This window comes from Carassius carassius, chromosome 26 (assembly GCF_963082965.1).
Source record: "Carassius carassius chromosome 26, fCarCar2.1, whole genome shotgun sequence".
NCBI classification, from domain to species: Eukaryota; Metazoa; Chordata; class Actinopteri; order Cypriniformes; family Cyprinidae; genus Carassius; species Carassius carassius.
Genome location: NC_081780.1, coordinates 30,148,471 through 30,167,849, shown reverse-complemented (window position 1 = coordinate 30,167,849; position 19,379 = coordinate 30,148,471). Strand labels below are relative to the sequence as shown.

At 38.8% G+C, this 19,379-nt stretch overlaps 1 protein-coding gene across 1 annotated transcript in view; it reads left to right on the top strand.

The window, feature by feature from the left end:
* The window catches only part of LOC132106143 (membrane-spanning 4-domains subfamily A member 15-like), a 106,442-nt gene that overhangs the window by 9,014 nt on the left and 78,049 nt on the right, over nt 1-19,379 (top strand). The window lies entirely within an intron of this gene.

Sequence of the window (19,379 nt, the reverse complement as noted above, 5' to 3'; positions counted from 1 at the left end):
TAAGCGTTAATGCTTGGGTTTACATATAGCCGAAAACATTCATAAACTTTTCTATCACTTTGTTTGCTTTGTTACACATTTCACATGTGAAAATATTTTTGATGTATGAAAAAAAACTGTACCGAAAACAAATATTAACGTTTTCTGTGTTTGGAGTATTGGATGTCTTGTTAAAATAATTTAATCAATTGTATATCTTTGTATTATGTATATCTTTATATTAGAAATATTGTTATTGAATAAATATGCTACAAGTTAATATATTGTCACATTTTCCAATATATGAAAAGCTTTGTGTATTATTCAGTATCTTGCAATATATTATATATATATAACACATTATTCAATACATTTTCAATATACATTGAACAAATTAATATGTTGAATGTTAATGTACAAGATGAGATGTTTTCTTTGCGTAAGTGTTGTGGTGCTGCTGTCGTATGTGATGCTTTCATGTGACACATTTGTTGTCATCTGCAAGATCTCAAAAGTTTATTGGAATATAAACTGGTTGTAAATAAGAATGCACTTTGCACATGTAAAAGCTGTTAGTTATCGGTACATGAATATTCATCGCAGTTAATCAAGTGCATAATAGAGTTTCAAATGTTGTTCATAATTAACAAAATACTACTTTCCGTTCAGTTTATTTGTATAGCGCTTTCTACAATACAAATCATTACAAAGCAACTTCTACAATATTTAGTAGTGGCTTATCAGTGGTGACTGTCAGCTTATGTTCATGACAGGAATTTTCTGAAAAATTAAACAAGACATAGTCAACCAGACGATGAACAGTGTTAACAGCAATTATTATATGATGCAGTCACACTTGTAGCAATATTTGTTCGTTTATATGTTGTTTTAGGGTTAGCATCATATGGGGTCCTCTGAGGGTCAGCATCATCTCTTCTCAGGTGTTCTGGATCCAGACTGGAGCTTGTGTAAATCCTAGTTACACAGAGAAACAAATAGAGACATAATTAGCATAGCTGCTGTTCCAACCAAGTAAAATTAATTAGTTTAACCTGAGCTAATCTAACCTAAGATGTCTAATATAACACCTAGATTTTTGACTAGAAGAAGTAACAGTACATCCATTGTAGAAAAGGCCCCAAAGTTATGTTAGTGTTGCTATTATTTAGTACAGTTGACCATACCGTGCTTTATGTTTCACGTTTACTCCCGTTTATTCAGTGCTTGTAACGGTAGCAAAAGCGCGTGCTGGTTTATATAGTATATCTGACGTCACGCAGTTAGTATGCAGTACAATAGAGATAGTCGGTTGTCACACAGTTAGTATTCAGTATGACAGAGATCGTCGGTCGGTTAGATTATAATTGTGAGTGACATTTTTCCTCAGAGTGTGCGTGAATGAGAAAAGTAAGTATATTTGCCGCATTACTCGTGATATTGTATTTCTTTGTCAGCTGTTATTTCTGATATTCGATATGGATGAGAGTTAGGAGTTTAAGGGTCGCTACGAGACCGCTGTGTTAATTATATCCATGTTCGTATGTTACTTTCTAGCTTCGGTCCACTTAATTCAGTACGTCGGGTTCAAATCTGTCATATCGCGTTTAGACGTTTTAATTTATTCAATACTTGTTGTTATGAATGTTAAGTACTTTGTGGCTGAGTAAAATATGAAGTGGTGTTAAATATTATCTGGACTATTGCTATTGAGGCTTTAAAGTATACCATAGACAACAGTAAGTTCTAGCTATGTTATTGGTAACTTAATGCATGAAAGAAAATCTGAGGAGTGTTTGAATCCTCTCTCTCTGCTTACATTTAGAGTTTAAGAGAAATATAGTCATATTCTGACTACTGTTTATTTTATGTTTGTAATGTGTATTAGTGCTTAAGGAGGAATGAGTGTATGCATATGTTCCTTTATTCATTTGTATTTGTTTGTATTTGTTTCCCTCTTTATTAAAACCACACTCAAATTACACTCACCTTAAATATCACTCTTACAAGAAAGAGGAAGGAATAAACAGAATAATAAGAATTATTTCTCCGGTCTTCATTTCATGCTCTGGAATATTTGGCCTTAAGTGCTGTTCTGGCCGACACACCTGAGTGAACCTGGTGATAAACACAGAATTAGCACCTAGACTGAGCGTCTACCCATTATCTTTACTTCATCTATCTAGTTGCAAACTGTAGTCAATGAGGTTCTGTGTACAGTTTTTTGGTCCAGTAAGTAATATCTTAAGAATTTAATAGGATAAAATTATTGTTCATTGTAACGCCACACCAACACCAGCACACTCGGATTCTCCCTTGCTTTGACAAATGATTGGACTGCCTTACTGTTTATGAACTTTGCCTGTCTTCATATTTTTGCTTTCTGCCTACTGATTTGGATTTGGTTGCTGTGGGTTTTAATAAACATCTGCACATGAAACCAAACACAGCCTCAGCCTCGTTACATAATACTTTGCCTCCAATGGATCCAGTGGAAGTTTCCAATTTACAAGCGGCGTTTGTGTACCAAAGCGACATTCTCAAGAGATAGAGATCACAACTTGATAAATTTGATAATAATAATAATAATTGGTCTGAAAGTGCCACTCTAGCGTTCACCATATTTAAAGAAAGTTTCACTACTGCGCCCATTCTCAAGCATCCTGATCCCAACCTGCCATTTGTCGTAGAAGTTGATGCTTCAGATAAAGGAATTGGTGCTGTGCTCTCTCAACGCCACGGATAGCCAGGGAAGCTCTACCCATGTGCCTACTTCTTGAGAAAACGTACTGATGCAGAATGCAACTATTATGTCAGCAACAAGGAGCTCTTATCCATGAAGACTGCCATTGAAGAATGGAGACATTGGCTGGAGGGTTCCGCTCACCCTTTCCAGTTAATCACGGACCATAACATCATGATTACATCAAGAGTGTCAAGAGATTGAACTTTCGTCAAGCACGCTGGGTGCTATTCTTTACAAGATTCCAGTTTACAGTGACATACAGACCAGGCAGTAAAAACAGTAATGCGGTTGCACTTTCCAGATGACATGATCATCCTCGAACAGAATCCCAGCTAGAATCCATCTTTCCCCCATCGATAATCATTATGTACCTTTCATGGGACCTGATGGATGAAATTCAAATAGAGCAACAGAGTGAAGCCGCTTCACAGGGTTGTCCCCCCAACAAGCACTACAGGTCCTTCTCAAGAATTAGCATATTGTGATAAAGTTCATTATTTTCCATAATGTAATGATAAAAATTTAACTTTCATATATTTTTATAAGCCATATAGGCTTTTAAAAACTCCCAGCCTGGTTCATTACTCAAAACCGCAATCATGGGTAAGACTGCTGACCAGAAGGCCATCATTGACACCCTCAAGCAAGAGGGTAAGACACAGAAAGAAATTTCTGAACGAACAGGCTGTTCCCAGAGTGCTGTATCAAGGCACCTCAGTGGGAAGTCTGTGGGAAGGAAAAAGTGTGGCAAAAAAACGCTGCACAATGAGAAGAGGTGACCGGATCCTGAGGAAGATTGTGGAGAAGGACCGATTCCAGACCTTGGGGGACCTGCGGAAGCAGTGGACTGAGTCTGGAGTAGAAACATCCAGAGCCACCGTGCACAGGAAATGGGCTACATAGAAGCAGCACTGGACTGTTGCTCAGTGGTCCAAAGTACTTTTTTCGGATAAAAGCAAATTTTGCATGTCATTCGGAAATCAAGGTGCCAGAGTCTGGAGGAAGACTGGGGAGAAGGAAATGCCAAAATGCCTGAAGTCCAGTGTCAAGTACCCACAGTCAGGGATGGTCTGGGGTGCCATGTCAGCTGCTGGTGTTGGTCCACTGTGTTTTATCAAGGGCAGGGTCAATGCAGCTAGCTATCAGGAGATTTTGGAGCACTTCATGCTTCCATCTGCTGAAAAGCTTTATGGAGATGAAGATTTCGTTTTTCAGCACGACCTGGCACCTGCTCACAGTGCCAAAACCACTGGTAAATGGTTTACTGACCATGGTATTACTGTGCTCAATTGGCCTGCCAACTCTCCTGACCTGAACCCCATAGAGAATCTGTGGGGGTATTGTGAAGAGAAAGTTGAGAGACGCAAGACCCAACACTCTGGATGAGCTTAAGGCCGCTATTGAAGCATCCTGGGCCTCCATAACACCTCAGCACTGCCACAGGCTGATTGCCTCCATGCCACGCCGCATTGAAGCAGTCATTTCTGCAAAAGAATTCCCGACCAAGTATTGAGTGCATAACTTAACATAATTATTTGAAGGTTGACTTTTTTTGTATTAAAAACACTTATTGGTCGGATGAAATATGCTAATTTTTTGAGATAGGAATTTTGGGTTTTCATGAGCTGTATGCCAAAATCATCAGTATTAAAACAATAAAAGACCTGAAATATTTCAGTTGGTGTGCAATGAATCTAAAATATATGAAAGTTTAATTTTTATCATAAAATATATAATGAACATTATCATTATAACATTATAAAATAATGAACATTATCACAATATGCTAATTTTTTGAGAAGGACCTGTATATATATATATATATATATATATATATATATATATATTTGCAGTCTTATAACATTGTATGTTATTATAGATTTTATATATGTTCATTATAGTTCAATTAGTGAGATAATAATGGCAAAGTTTAAGGGTCCATTTCCAGGAAACACAGAAGTGATTAAATGTATAAATTTAATGCACAATCAATACACTAAATATTACAGAAGCACTTCATTTGAGTAGATGTACTTTGGTCAAGAAATACTGCAAATGCTTGAATAATTATCAGACTATTTTTTTGTAAGCAAGAAGGAAGATAAGAAGTTTCACTGTAATCAACAAATCTTATGATGCATCAGGTTAAACCCACAATGCAATCTGCGTCTTAGTTTGATATTTATTGGGGGCAAATAAATGTTTAAATTATAATCTGTTAATTCACCACAAAAACCTGGAGGATTCTGTCATAAATGACCATACATGGACAAGTATGTGTGACATCTGCTCAACTGGGTTGTTATGTTTAGGGTTATGCTTAGGGTTAGGACATCAGTGGAGGGGTCATTTCTCACAACAAAGCAACACTGCTTTGTTAACTGAATACATTTCTTACCTAATAATGACAGCAACATGTAGTTTGCAACATTAAACTGTTTTTAATATGGGTTAAAAGATCCAACCACAGCAAATCCTGCAATGTTGTGATAAATTACCCCTTTACTGAGATCCTAACCCTAAACATAACTTCCCTTAGGGAGGAAGGGCAGTAAAACATACATAGATGTATTCACATCATGGACAACAAAGTCTGTTGAGTCATATTTATATAGTTTTTTCAACAACTTGCTATTATGTAAATTGTTGCAAGTTTATAAACATTTATAAAATGGGCCACTTTTTGGGTGAATTTTTTAATTTTCTTGGTTACTTACATCTGGACAGCTCTTAACCCTACGTGCAAGCCCTAACCCTAACCTAAGACATTATTAATAAAATGCTAATTAAGATTCTGGATTGAGGCACAAGTCAACTATATACCTAAGATGCAATTCTAAATACTTTTTATGTATTATTTTTTATACAATGTTAATTGCTGGGTAGTAACTGGATTACGTAATCAGATTCCAAAAATTTAAAATTAAGCTTTTGTATTTTAAACACATTAAAAAGTACAAATTAATGTAATTTCATATTTACATGCAATGCAGTTTCCCCCAAAATGTTGTCAGATAAAGCTCTTTTATGCCGCGTTTCCACCGCAGGAACTTTACCCAGGAACTAGGGCATAAATTAAATTCAGGGTAAAAAAATGCCCCTCAGAAAGTCCCTGCTGGCGAGGTAGTACTTTTTCAAATTTCCGGAACTTTCGGGGGCGGGACTTGGGCGCTAAACATCCTGATTGGTTGAGGTCACGCAGCATTGGTTGGGTTCAACCATCATTTATTCGGATCATTTTCAAAATATTACTGTTATTGTGTCATGAAATGTAATTTTAAAAGTATTTCAGTCGAGAATGTAGTTGTATATTAATTATTATTATTATGACTTTTATTATTGACCTTACTTAGTAATTAGGAATCTCAGGGCTTACTTATAGTAAATATATTATTATGTAATGCCGCCTTTCCACCAAAATTACCCGGAACTTCTTTTCCAAGGAACTTTTTTCCCCCCAGACCTGTTGCTTTCTGCGTTTCCACCACGGTGTAAAGTACCGGGGAGATTAGGCAAATAGACTGGTGATGTATGTCTGCACGCGTGTGATGTCCGCCATGACGCAAATCCGGTAAATCTGCAAACAGCAGCGTACTTGATAACTTCAATGAAACGAAACATTATATAAATGGTTCTGTGGTTTATTTATACAGACAGCGCCTATTTAAAAATGTGTTTCGCCGATCTCGGAGACGTGAGCTCCACGCGATCAGCGGTCAGCTCAGTCCTCATGTATCCGCCCAAGAGCAGCCTCACCTCGGCTAGACCTTCTTATGTGTGCCGCTGGCTCTGATGTCTCTTTAGTGGTTAAACATAATATATAATTCGTTTCGTTTTGGGTAAATCTAACAGGTTATCTTTGGTCTGTATTAAATTTATCTATATGTTAAAATGAAAATAAAAAAAGGCAAATTTATATAATATTTAGTCAGCTGCAAACAAGATGACCGATATGGTGCATCCAGTTATGATTCCTTTTTCAAACCGCTGCCAGCTGGTGGTGAAGTCCCCACAGGTGAATCGCATCCTGAAACGGTTGAAATACTCCTGCAGGAGGTGCTGGACTTTCCCTGGGACATGGTACGCATGTAGTGTGAGATCCACCAGCTTGTGAGGGACAGTTCCATATGCATTGGATATATCGAGCCACAGGACTGCAAGATCTCCATGGTTGCGCTTTGCATCCTCGATTATCTTTGAAATGACGCTTGTATGCTCGATACACCCTGGAACTCCTGGGACTCCCCCCTTCTGTACTGAGGTTTCGATATAATTGTTGCTCAGCAGAAAGGTGGTCAGTCTGCTTGCCAATATTCCAAAAAAATATCTTACCCTCCACATTCAAAAGGGAGATGGTACAAATTTTTTTTATGCTCGATGAATTTTCCTCCTTGGGGATAAAACACCCCTCTGCAACGAGCCACTCGTCTGGAAGATGATTCCTCCTCCACACCACCTTTAACAGCTTCCAGAGTCTCCTTCTCAACCGCTCACATTGTTTATACACTTTGTATGGAATCCCATTGGGTCCCGGTGCTGAGCCAGCCCTTGCCCTTCTGAGGAAGTCGTTGACCTCCTTCCATGAGGGTTCTTGGTCAGCAAACTTGATAGTTGGTTCTCCAAGTTTCATCAAGGTTTCTTCAATCTCAAGTTCGGTGCCCCTTCCTGGATCGCTATGTGTACAGTCGTGGCCAAAAGTTTTGAGAATTACATAAATATTGGAAAATGGAAAAGTTGCTGCTTAAGTTTTTATAATAGCAATTTGCATATACTCCAGAATGTTATGAAGAGTGATCAGATGAATTGCATAGTCCTTCTTTGCCATGAAAATTAACTTAATCCCAAAAAAACCTTTCCACTGCATTTCATTGCTGTCATTAAAGGACCTGCTGAGATCATTTCAGTAATCGTCTTGTTAACTCAGGTGAGAATGTTGACGAGCACAAGGCTGGAGAACATTATGTCAGGCTGATTGGGTTAGAATGGCAGACTTGACATATTAAAAGGAGGGTGATGCTTGAAATCATTGTTCTTCCATTGTTAACCATGGTGACCTGCAAAGAAACGTGTGCAGCCATCATTGCGTTGCATAAAAATGGCTTCACAGGCAAGGATATTGTGGCTACTAAGATTGCACCTAAATCAACAATTTATAGGATCATCAAGAACTTCAAGGAAAGAGGTTCAATTCTTGTGAAGAAGGCTTCAGGGCATCCAAGAAAGTCCAGCAAGCGCCAGGATCGTCTCCTAAAGAGGATTCAGCTGCGGGATCGGAGCGCCACCAGTGCAAAGCTTGCTCAGGAATGGCAGCAGGCAGGTGTGAGCGCATCTGCACGCACAGTGAGGCGAAGACTTTTGGAAGATGGCCTGGTGTCAAGAAGTGCAGCAAAGAAGCCACTTCTCTCCAAAAAAAACATCAGGGACAGATTGATCTTCTGCAGAAAGTATAGTGAATGGACTGCTGAGGACTGGGGCAAAGTCAAATACTCAGATGAAGCCCCTTTCCGATTGTTTGGGGCAGCTGAAAAAAGGCTTGTCCGGAGAAGAAAAGTTGAGCGCTACCATCAGTCCTGTGTCATGCCAACAGTAAAGCATCCTGAAGCCATTAATTTGTGGGGTTGCTTCTCATCCAAGGGAGTGGGCTCACTCACAATTCTGCCCAAAAACACAGCCATGAATAAAGAATGGTACCAAAACACCCTCCAACAGCAACTTCTTCCAACAATCCAACAACAGTTTGGTGAAGAACAATGCATTTTCCAGCACGATGGAGCACCGTGCCATAAGGCAAAAGTGATAACTAAGTGGCTCGGGGACCAGAATGTTGAAATTTTGGGTCCATGGCCTGGAAACTCCCCAGATCTTAATCCCATTGAGAACTTGTGGTCAATCCTCAAGAGGCAGGTGGACAAACAAAAACCCACTAATTCTGACAAACTCCAAGAAGTGATTATGAAAGAATGGGTTGCTATCAGTCAGGGTTTGGCCCAGAAGTTGATTGAGAGCATGCCCAGTCGAATTGCAGAGGTCCTGAAAAAGAAGGGCCAACACTGCAAATACTGACTCTTTGCATAAATGTCATGTAATTGTCGATAAAAGCCTTTGAAACGTATGAAGTGCTTGTAATTATATAGAAGGGAGTCACTTGCGCTTCAGCCTGGTTGGTGCTCACGGAACAGGACACAATGTTCAAGAGAGGAAACCCAAGGTCTAGCTAGGACCCAATGTTTTTAATTATTTATTAATAAAGAACGACTAACGTTTCGACGCTCATGCATCTTCTTCAGAATCAAACAATGAATGGCAACATACAGATATTATAGCATTGAAGTTCAAATCATTGGCCACAAGCCTAGATGGGTGTGGTACATCAATTAATTAATCATAATTAGGCACTCAGGTGTAAACCAGTGTGAATTATAAAAAACATGAGAGGCCCAGTTCCTCATTCAGACCATTCGGTTCCACTGTGTTGAGAGTGAAGATCCAGAACGCCTCTCTTTGATGTAGGGACTTGACTATATCGCCGCCTCGTTGGGAGGGTAGAATTCTTTCAACCCCCCAAAATGTTAAGGACGCATTAGAGCCGTGATTAGCTTGTAAATAATGTCTTGCAATTGCATAGTCCATATTACGGTTCCGAATTGCTGCTTTATCTTGTATTTTTTACCTGACTGAGGATGGAAAAATTGCTTAGTATCATTTGAGTTAGAGCAATGGGTACAATGTCCACATCTTTAAAAACCCAAAGGAGGAGCCGGCAACCACGTAGATTTTAGTGAAGGGTTCATGGTCGTGTGAACCAACCTATCTCTCAGTGAGCGCGGACGCTTAAAAGTAATGCGCGGCGATTCTGCACATATGTCTTTAAGAGCTGGATCGCTCTGCAAGATGTGCCAATGTTTCTTAATCACATGCTTTATTTCATGCTTTATTTTATTTGAGGGAACTCTGTGGAGAAGTAAAGTCTTTGTCTAGAGACGTGTTTGGTTTTAATTAAGAGATGTGATCGTTGCGTCGATCTAGCTCGTTCATAAGCTGCAGAGATGTCGCTTTCAGTATAGCCCCTATTACGAATCTATTACGAATCCCTATTGCGTTCTATCATTTCTACTGCTCTGCGCTCAAACTCTGCATCGTTACTACAATTTCTTCTAAGCCGTAAAAATTGGCCAATAGGAATATTTTTAATAAGTTGTTTATTATGATGGCTATCTGCTCTGAGGATAGTATTTCGGCTAAGAAGTTTACGATAAATCGATGTTCCTAAGCCACCTTGGGAATTTTGTAAATAGTCAAATCTAAAAAGTTAATATTGTCTGTAGAGTGTTCTACTGTGAATCTCAGAAAGGATGTGGTAGAGTTAATATAGGCCATGAAATTCTCCAATTCAAACAAGGTCCCTGTCCAGATGAAGAAAACATCATCGATGTATCTCTTCCACAAAGGGATTTTAGGAAGAAATAAGTCTAGGCCTATCATGGGTACTTCTGTGCAGTCAATCTCCACCGTTAACACAGTAAAACACATTAATGAAATAAACAGTAAGTATGCCTGCACTTAAAACGTGTTCAGTGCAATCGCTAATCTCTCCTCTCCACTTAAAGTAAGCATGTATGTATTTTAAGTGCAGGCATACTCTCTGAGCGAGCCCAGAGAAAATTCTTACAAGAGCAACGTGTATCTGAGAGCGCGCGCCCAGATCCCGTGTGCGAGCAGAGAGATTCGCGCTCCGCACATTATATTCCGAGCGTTAGCAGAGAGATTCGCACTCGCGCAATATATTAATGTACTTCCGCGCTACAATAATGTGCTCTTGACATTTTCAGGGAAATAACGCCATATTTTGGAAACAGGAGATGGGCCCCTGGTCTAATGCACCACCTGTCTTGAGAAACACGTTCTCAAAGACTTAACGTTACTTTTAGTCATTATTTTATTTGGGTAACACACATATTCTGAATGCCTTCGGCAGAATTCAAATGAGCCATTATAATCTAGATTAATTTCAAGATTACAGTGAGATTAATCTAGATTAAAAAAAATTATCTATGCCCACCACTACAATAGACATAAATGCTCAACTTGTTGAACAAGGTTAACTTTTGCAGCAGTAAAATACCTTAATGTATTTTTGAGACAAACATTTAGCCAGACTGTCTGATTTCTGTTTGTTCCATGCAGAAGCAAGAACAGTGAGCATGTCTGAACGTGCTATTATTAGTCAGTTGGTGAAAGTAAACAAAAAAAAATGGTTAGTCATGATTCATTTATACTTAGAAATAACTATCTGTTAAAATTACTGTTTGTCTAATATTTTATACCAGCTTTTGACATATATTTAGTGCAGATTGCAGCTCTCGACAAGGAGTTGACTTGCTCCACTTCTTCTCCAGTAGTAAGACCAGTTCCCTATTGGTTTCTTCCAGACCATTTTATCTACAAGAAAACAACAACAATGGCTGTTGAAATAAAAGCGCATGGCCATACCACAAAAAAAGCAATAATCTATTTTAATTGTAATGAAAGAATACTACCTCTCAACTCCACTCATGTGCTTTGGCATGCATAACTGATAATAGTGGGCACATATTTAATAAAGGCCTTAGCTCGGGACAGTGTCCCACTGCTGTCTTTAAGTATGGCCAGTACTTGCAGGCGACATCCGAGCAGAAGAATGACAAATTTTCTTTTGAGAGGGTGTTTTAAAGGAACTGGGGATAAGCAAATATTTCGCCTCTGAACATATTTAGGCCTTTTAAAAGTCCTCTATGTCAGCACACAGCAATCTCAAGGCCTTCCTCATCAATCTTGGATGTTGACTTTTTAGAAGACTCCTTGGCTGCTGTCCACTGAGAGAAGCCACACACTTCTTTACCTGTAGCCTACAATATATGATTAAAAGCATTATTAATATTTCAATAATGGTAGCTCGACTGGAATATACAATATGAAAATAGATTAAGGGTTATTACATGCTTGGTGTTTTTTTTAAATGAAAGTATTCCACAAAGGAGTAAACATCATCATCTTTCATTATGAATGTGCCATCGAAGTAGCCCTTCTCGGTCCTTAATTTTATTGAAAAAGAGAAACATGATGTAGACAGATAAAAAGTACAATAAGATGTACAAAAATAAATACCCATGTGCATTATGGAACCTGTATAGCTTCCTGTTACCGTCCACTGAGATGGCATGCATGGACAGACTGCAAGCGGGACATTTGAATGGCTGGACACGACAAAGCCTCTCAACCTCATGTAGGGCAAAGGTCCACTCCAGAAAGGCTCTCTGGAACGTGTCTCCACATATTTTACCACTCTGTTGAAATAACCAAACCAATCACTTAAAGGAACAATCAGCATGTTAACAGTATACAATGAATAACAATATTTACCCTGCCACTGTACTCTTCCAAGGAATGCTTGACGTGAAAGACCTGGAGCAGAAATTTTTAAGTTCAGAAAAGACCTAAAAAGGCCAACCTCATACAAGGTCTCAAAATGTTTAGAGGCTGGCCAGTAGCCAGACTTGAGGAGATCACTGAGCCCCACTGCCCATTTTGTCCATCAGACATGGGGCATAGATACTGCCTAGGTAGACAGTCCCTGCACCGTACAGTGGCCTCAGCAGTAAAACAGTGTTGGCAGATGCATTCCTGAACATGTTCAGCTGCCAAAAGCCTCCCTTGCAATGTGCCATCTTTCATTGCTTAGGGATTGCTGCTTTTTGCCAGGTTGTGGCCAAAGACACCTCTTCAGGGTGAACACATTCATCATTAAGGATGTGCCCTACATAATTCTTCAATGAGTGACACTTGATTGAAGGATAAACAAGAAACAGTAATATAGTCAGTACACAATACAATCAGTTTTTTGTACAAGGATATAATGTATATATATACACACACACACACACACACACACACACACACACACACACACACACATATATATATATATATATATATATATTTTTTTTTTTTTTTTTTTGCAATTATGTACAGTATGTTGCAGCTGTCAGAATATTACTTAAACTCTATAAACCAGCTGCCATTTCATACAGTCAGTGCCGGCCCATCCAACAGGTGATACAGGTGGTCGCCTGGGGCCCCTCTATGATTTGAGGGCCCCTCGAATGATGTCACGCATTTTTAATTTTTAATTTTTTTTTCAAATGTCCACATATAGTATGAGTGGTTATGTGTCAATTATAAGGCTTTTGTATTGCACAGACCCCATTAAACACGATACAATTCACAATGATGGTGAGCAACATACAAAACATATTTTATTAAAAGAATATCTCTGAATAATTCATACATGGCAAATAGCTGAAAACGATAATAATAATAATAATAAACTGTCTAAATAAAAGCGGAAAAAAGATTAGAAACATACACAGCAGCACCACACTATATTTAGCATAACACCTCCCACAATAGGCTATTGGGTGAACTAGAATGTCTTAACGTATTCCTAGTACAGATTCCACATATTCCAATTAGCCACATATCTCTGTAAATTCCTTTAGATATATTTGAGAAAGTGTCTTAAATAAGTCTAAAGTTATATAACGTCATAAGTCTGGTTGCTATTTTTGATCGACATATTTCTAATTTATGCAATGCACATTGGTGCTATTTTAATTTGAAATTAAATGGCATCCAAACGTCCAAAATATCTTTCCGGAGCCGAAAAAAGAAAGAAGAGAAAAGCAGATGGAGAAAAGCAGGCTCAAAGTAAAGGTATGTTTAGCTAAACATAATACATTATTTATTAGTGTAGTATTAATACTTGATTTAATAAATGTGATGATGCCCATGATCACAGACATACTTGTGTGATATGTGAGAGAAAATTAGGCCATATTCAGCATGTTTCATTAAATAATCAATTAATTATCCATCCCACTAATTCATGCTAAAAAAAGGTCTCCTCCTCTTTCCAAATTTAAATCTGACTAAATATTTTTACACATGTATTACATGTTGAGTTTGTTAAAGGTAATAAAAATGTATACACTTAAATATTGAAATTGTATTTTATGTGCTCTCTTCTCACTGTTTTTACACCAGTGGGCTCAATTTTTTTAATCTCGCCTAGGGCCCCACAACCCTTCGGGCCGGCACTGCATACAGTTACCAGTTTCTTCTCGATAAACAAATTCCTCTTGGAATAGGGAAAGTGGTGGGAGCTTTAAAAAAAAATAGGGTTCTGTATATAGGATTCTGTATGTAAATGAGTGCACTTAAAGATTAATACAGACTGCATACCTGTATATCTAAACATTTGTCAAATAGGGAGAACATAAATTATAACTGAAAATATCAGTAAATTTAAAAGATAACTGTAAACTAACAACTGTCTCACTGTGCTTACGAGGTTTTCCTTTGAGTTTTGGTTTATTTGCAGTTTTTCGAAGTGGCCTTACAACATTCCCATTTCTGTCCCTTTGCCTCCACTTTACAGTCATGGGAAGTGGCTTAGACCTCTTGACCTAATTTTTTTCCTCTTTCTAAAATACAAATAGTATATTAAACAGGTTTTTAAAGTAGTTTATTTATTACTTGCCTGTCATGAATAATATATTTAGCCTATATAACTATTCATCTGTAGTTTACTTTAAATTATTTGACAGAGAAAAAGAAGTAAAATATATCTGTATCTGATCAAGAAAAACATTTCCAAGAAGAAGTGATGCTTCCAGAGAGCCTCTGGACATTCTGCTTGCACAAATGTAAAATTACTGGTTTAAAAAAAATTGTGCTAAATCATACATTGGAAGACTACAGAGATTGGTTTGGACTGCTGAAAATCAACTTTTTGAACTTTTGCCATCCGGAAGGTGCTTCAGCGCACAAATACCAGGACAGGCAGGCACAAGAACAGCTTCTACCCTCAGGCAATCTACCTTGTGAACAGTTAAAAGTTATCACATAGTGCAATTCACTAGCTAGGATCACGCCACAAACAAGCTATGAAACTGTTAGTTGAACAGAGTGTTGGGGAAGAGTAGAAAGAGGACGAAGGGCTCAAGGGAATGGGATGATGGTCAGGTTGATCAGGGCATCTGGAATTGATGGCTCAGAGAGAATCAGGGTGGGGGTACCGTCTCTAATATATTTAGGCCAGACAATTAAGACCCCCAAAGTTGGGAAGAGCTGAGATAAGTGTGAGCTTGGAATGTAGATGGCTTGATCATACAGAGAGGATTTTTTTTAAATATGAAAGACAATAAAAGAAAGAAAAGTGCTAGTATTAGTTGGTTAAGTGCTGGCGAAAAAGAGGAGTCTGTAGATGTTTCTTAAAAATGAGTAAAGACGCTGTACGAATTGAGATTGGGAGGTCATTCCACCAGCTGGGCACAGTCCAGGAAAAGGTCCGTGGCAACACAAGGCGTCGTTCACTTGCAGAGCACAAACTTCTGGAGGGCAAATAAGATTTAACCAGTGAGTTTAGGTATGTTGGTGTCGTGCCAGTGGTCATCTTGTAGGCTAGCATCAGTACCTTGAATTTGATGCGAGCGGCTACTGGTAGCCAGTGTAACCTGATGAGGAGAGGAGTAACGTGAGCTTTTTTTGGCTCATTGAAGACAACCCTCGCTGCTGTATTCTGGATCAATTGCAGAGGCTTGACAGTACATGCAGGAAGGCCCGCCAGGAGAGCATTACAATAGTCCAGTCTGGAGAGAACAAGAGCTTGGACAAGAAGTTGGATGGCTTGCTCTGATAGGAAGGGTCTAATCTTCCTAATGTTGTATAAGGCAAATCTGCAGGACCGGGTTGTTGTAGTCATCAGCGTAGCAGTGATAAGGAAAGTCATGCTTCTGAATGACAGATCCTAATGACGTTATGTAGATGGAGAAGATAAGTGGACCAAGTACTGAGCCTTGAGGAACCCCTATCGGCTACGAGATTGAGGAGTCCTGGTATATGACTTGCTCGGAGAAGGAATTGTTGTTGAGCAGAGATTAAGTGAGCCTAGGCCTGTAATGATAATAAATTTTGCTGGACAATAAATTGTCAAAGAAATTATTGCGATAAATTATAATATGGTTGTTCTAAGACCAGTTTCAACTAATATAATGATAATAATGCAGGTACACCTTTTCAAAGATCAATAAACTTATTTATTGAAAATGGAAAACATTTTAAATTTCAACAATAAATGAGCAAAACAACAAAAAAACTATAAAAGCAATGGACTGACAATCTCTGTTAAATAAATGCACTTCAATAAATACCAAAAACAATAAATAAAATGGATGTAAACAAAATTGCACTTCAAAAAATATTAAACAGGACGCTCAGACATATAGTGCCAGTTATGACCTTTATAAACACAAAAACAAAGCCTCAACAGGCCATATGCAAAAAACTTTTGAAAAATAATTTATACAGCATAAAGCTTTGTTCAAATAAAGCAAAAGTGCTCCTTTCACCATTTAGGCAGTTTCCAAGCAAGAAATACCAACATGTTGACTTTGTGTGGCTTAAAATGTATTAATTTTGTAAGCTTGTATGTCATATTATGTGTATATGCACACAGAGCCGTTGTTAACAGAGAAGATGCGCAAATAAATGCTGAAAATGAACGTGGATTTGCGCAGCTTCTCAGTTAACAATGGCTCTGTGTAGTAACAGCTGCTCTATGTGAAATCACGCACCTGATGGAATTTACCGCTGATTAGAGAACCGGCTTTACTGGCGAGATGCGCATAACGATCGGCCTATCATGATCGGCGCACCCCTAAGTACAATGCAATATCAGTTGAGACGCAAACATCCACAAGCAAATGAAAGGAGCTTCCCAAAGCTGGCCACTCTAGCAAGATGTTATTTCTTTATTCCCAGGATATCTGTGCGATCGAAGAGGGTGTTTTCTTCCTGTCCACAGGCTGCACTCCAGACTTACCCCACATCATGACATAAAAATTGAAAAAAGAAATTAAGGAAGGGTGGAAGAATGGATGTTTGGATGAAAGGATGTTTGTGAGTGGGGTGTGTTGCAAGATGCAGGGAAGGAGGGATAGGGAGAATGGATAGAAGGTTAGGAAATAGAATTGGAGGTTGAAGGAGACCGGCTGGTCTGCATGAGCAAAGACTAGAGAATACCCCAGACATGTCACTAATGGGGAATGGGGAAAAAATGCAACGCTCAATTTGGCCGCTCAATCACACGAAGCCCCGCCTTCTGAATGAAAGAGCCAATCGCTAATCATAAAATTCAGCACATCACTGCAGCTGCTGTTAGAAGCATACTGGTTGCTATAGAAACCTCCAGCGGTCTGAGATGTGCGCTTAGGACTGTGCATGCACACTGACTGATCTAGCCTGAATAATTAAGCTTTTAATAATGCTATTGGAGCAAAAGTAACAACATTTATGACACAGTTGTCAGATTTCTTTGGTGGTTTCAGATATGAGATATGCTTATTAATCATAAGCTTAGAGAACAGTTTTGGAGAATTTGAGATTTTGCTAATAGTATTGCTGTATTGCAGATAGTTTGTTTATTACTTATAAAGCCATATCAGCATATGTACAGTAGCTATATTTCTTTGCGAAAACCACACAAGTATGTAATAGATACGAGTGAAGGGGGAACAAATTAGAATGTTAGAGTGAATGAATGAATGGCTGTGAGCCATATTGCTGTAATCAGCTGAAGGGAAGGGTATAGGAATGGATGTTGGGATGAAAGGATGTTTGTTAGTGGAGATTTATGAGAAAACTGTGAGCATAGAGAAGAGAGATCAGATTGAGCGAATGCAGGTGGAATTACGTCTTGCCTGCTGCTAGAGGGAGCTGCTGTTTGATGCTGTGCAGGAATTCTCGTGATGTCACGTGTGACTCCCTAGGAGTTGCCAGAAGTGCTGAGGGCTCATAGTTTGTCATGACAGCAGTTTTAATGATATTGAATACAGTTGAAATATCTGTTTGTTATCTGCATGATTTAATTGGATACCTTGGATTTAAATGCGTGTTGAAGGCGACCCGTGGTTAAGTTGTCCTCGGCTCTTGATTCTGAAAGATGTGAAATGGGAGCGTTGAGGAAGCGGCTCGCGAGGAGAGCGAGGATTTCCATTTGTATGCGTCCACCACGCAAACGATGATGGCGATCTCGGCCTGCAGATCCCACTGACGGAGAGGGTGGAGCCTGGAAACAGCTCAGGGTCCTCCCAAGATGAGCCTGGAAGTGGACGCTCATTTTTCTCAAAGTCAATCTGTTATTCCAGAAAAAGAAACAAACAGTATGGTATGAGGTGGCCCGATATATGGAGGTTTCAGTAAATCAGGTGATCTGACCCAGTGGATTGTGATTGGTTGAACATCGCAAACACTCGTTGGAAATGTAACGCCCCATTCCATAATCGTGAGCTTCATCTTTCAAAATAAATGTAAAGACAGTTAATAATGTCCTTAGTTTTACCATCATTTCACGCCCAAAATGGGAACAGAGTCACACGACAAGACACATTGATGATGCTTGTATGTGTTTGCAGTACACAAGCCATGGACGCTTAAAACAGCTGACTTCACTGTGTCTCTCTCTCTCTCTCTCTCTCACACACACACACACACACAACACACAAAACTCTGCATTTGAACAGTCAATAGCAAATACTTAAACTAATAACAAAACATTCTTACAGTAACTGATTTACAGAAGTGCCAAATTGTCTTAGCAAAGTTAAATGAGCCATTTTAGATGGGTGTGGTAGAGTCTTAACTTTTATAAACAATATCTCTTTGGATTTGAGACTTTAGTCTTTGCAACTTCACATATTTTCTTTATGCACCAAGAGCTTGTAACACTCTGAAGAGAAAGGAAAAATTTTAATCGCATCATATGATCCCTTTAAAGTGACTGCGCCTTAATTTACTAACTGCTGTCGGTGTGCTGTTTATCTTTACTGTCCTCATAACCTGCAGCGGGGTCTCTCAAACCCCAGCTACGGCTCTGAAGGGCTGTCGATAGTGGTGTGAAAGGTAGTGATGATTATTGGGGACCACGACTGTGGGGGGACATGGCGACTTCAACTGACTGTCCGAGGCCAGCCTAAAAAGACGCTCAGGACAGTTTATGGGCCACAGCTGTGCATTGTCACAGAACTTTATCTATTGCACGTGTTTTTAAGCCTTGCTGATTTAAAAAATCAGAACAGTTTAAAGCATTCAAACACAAGACATGGATAAACTGAACTCAGAACTAGCAAACCGAACCAAGCTTTCCTTCGCATCCTCCTGCACCTGAACAAATAATTACAACTCACCAGTTTAAACATACAAAGATGTGAAAAGTTTAATGCTGCGCCCGCATGCTTTCTGTGCACACAGTCCTTGAACACTGAATTGAGTTTTATGTTTTTTTGCTCTTGAACTGACAAATACATACAAAATGTCACAATACCAATCTCTGTCAGTATCCTCATAAAAATGGTCAGTTATGTCTTAAGTGAAAGTTAACAGTTGAGAAAAAAATTGCATGTATCATTATATTGGATGCAGTCTCTTAAAGTGACCACGTCTAATTTACAAGCTACTGCCAGTGTCCTTAATGTTCATCCAAGAAATTAAATGAGAGAAAATCACTCACTGCTCTTTATTGAATTACTTTGTCATTTTAACAAGAATTAATTTTTGATTTAAT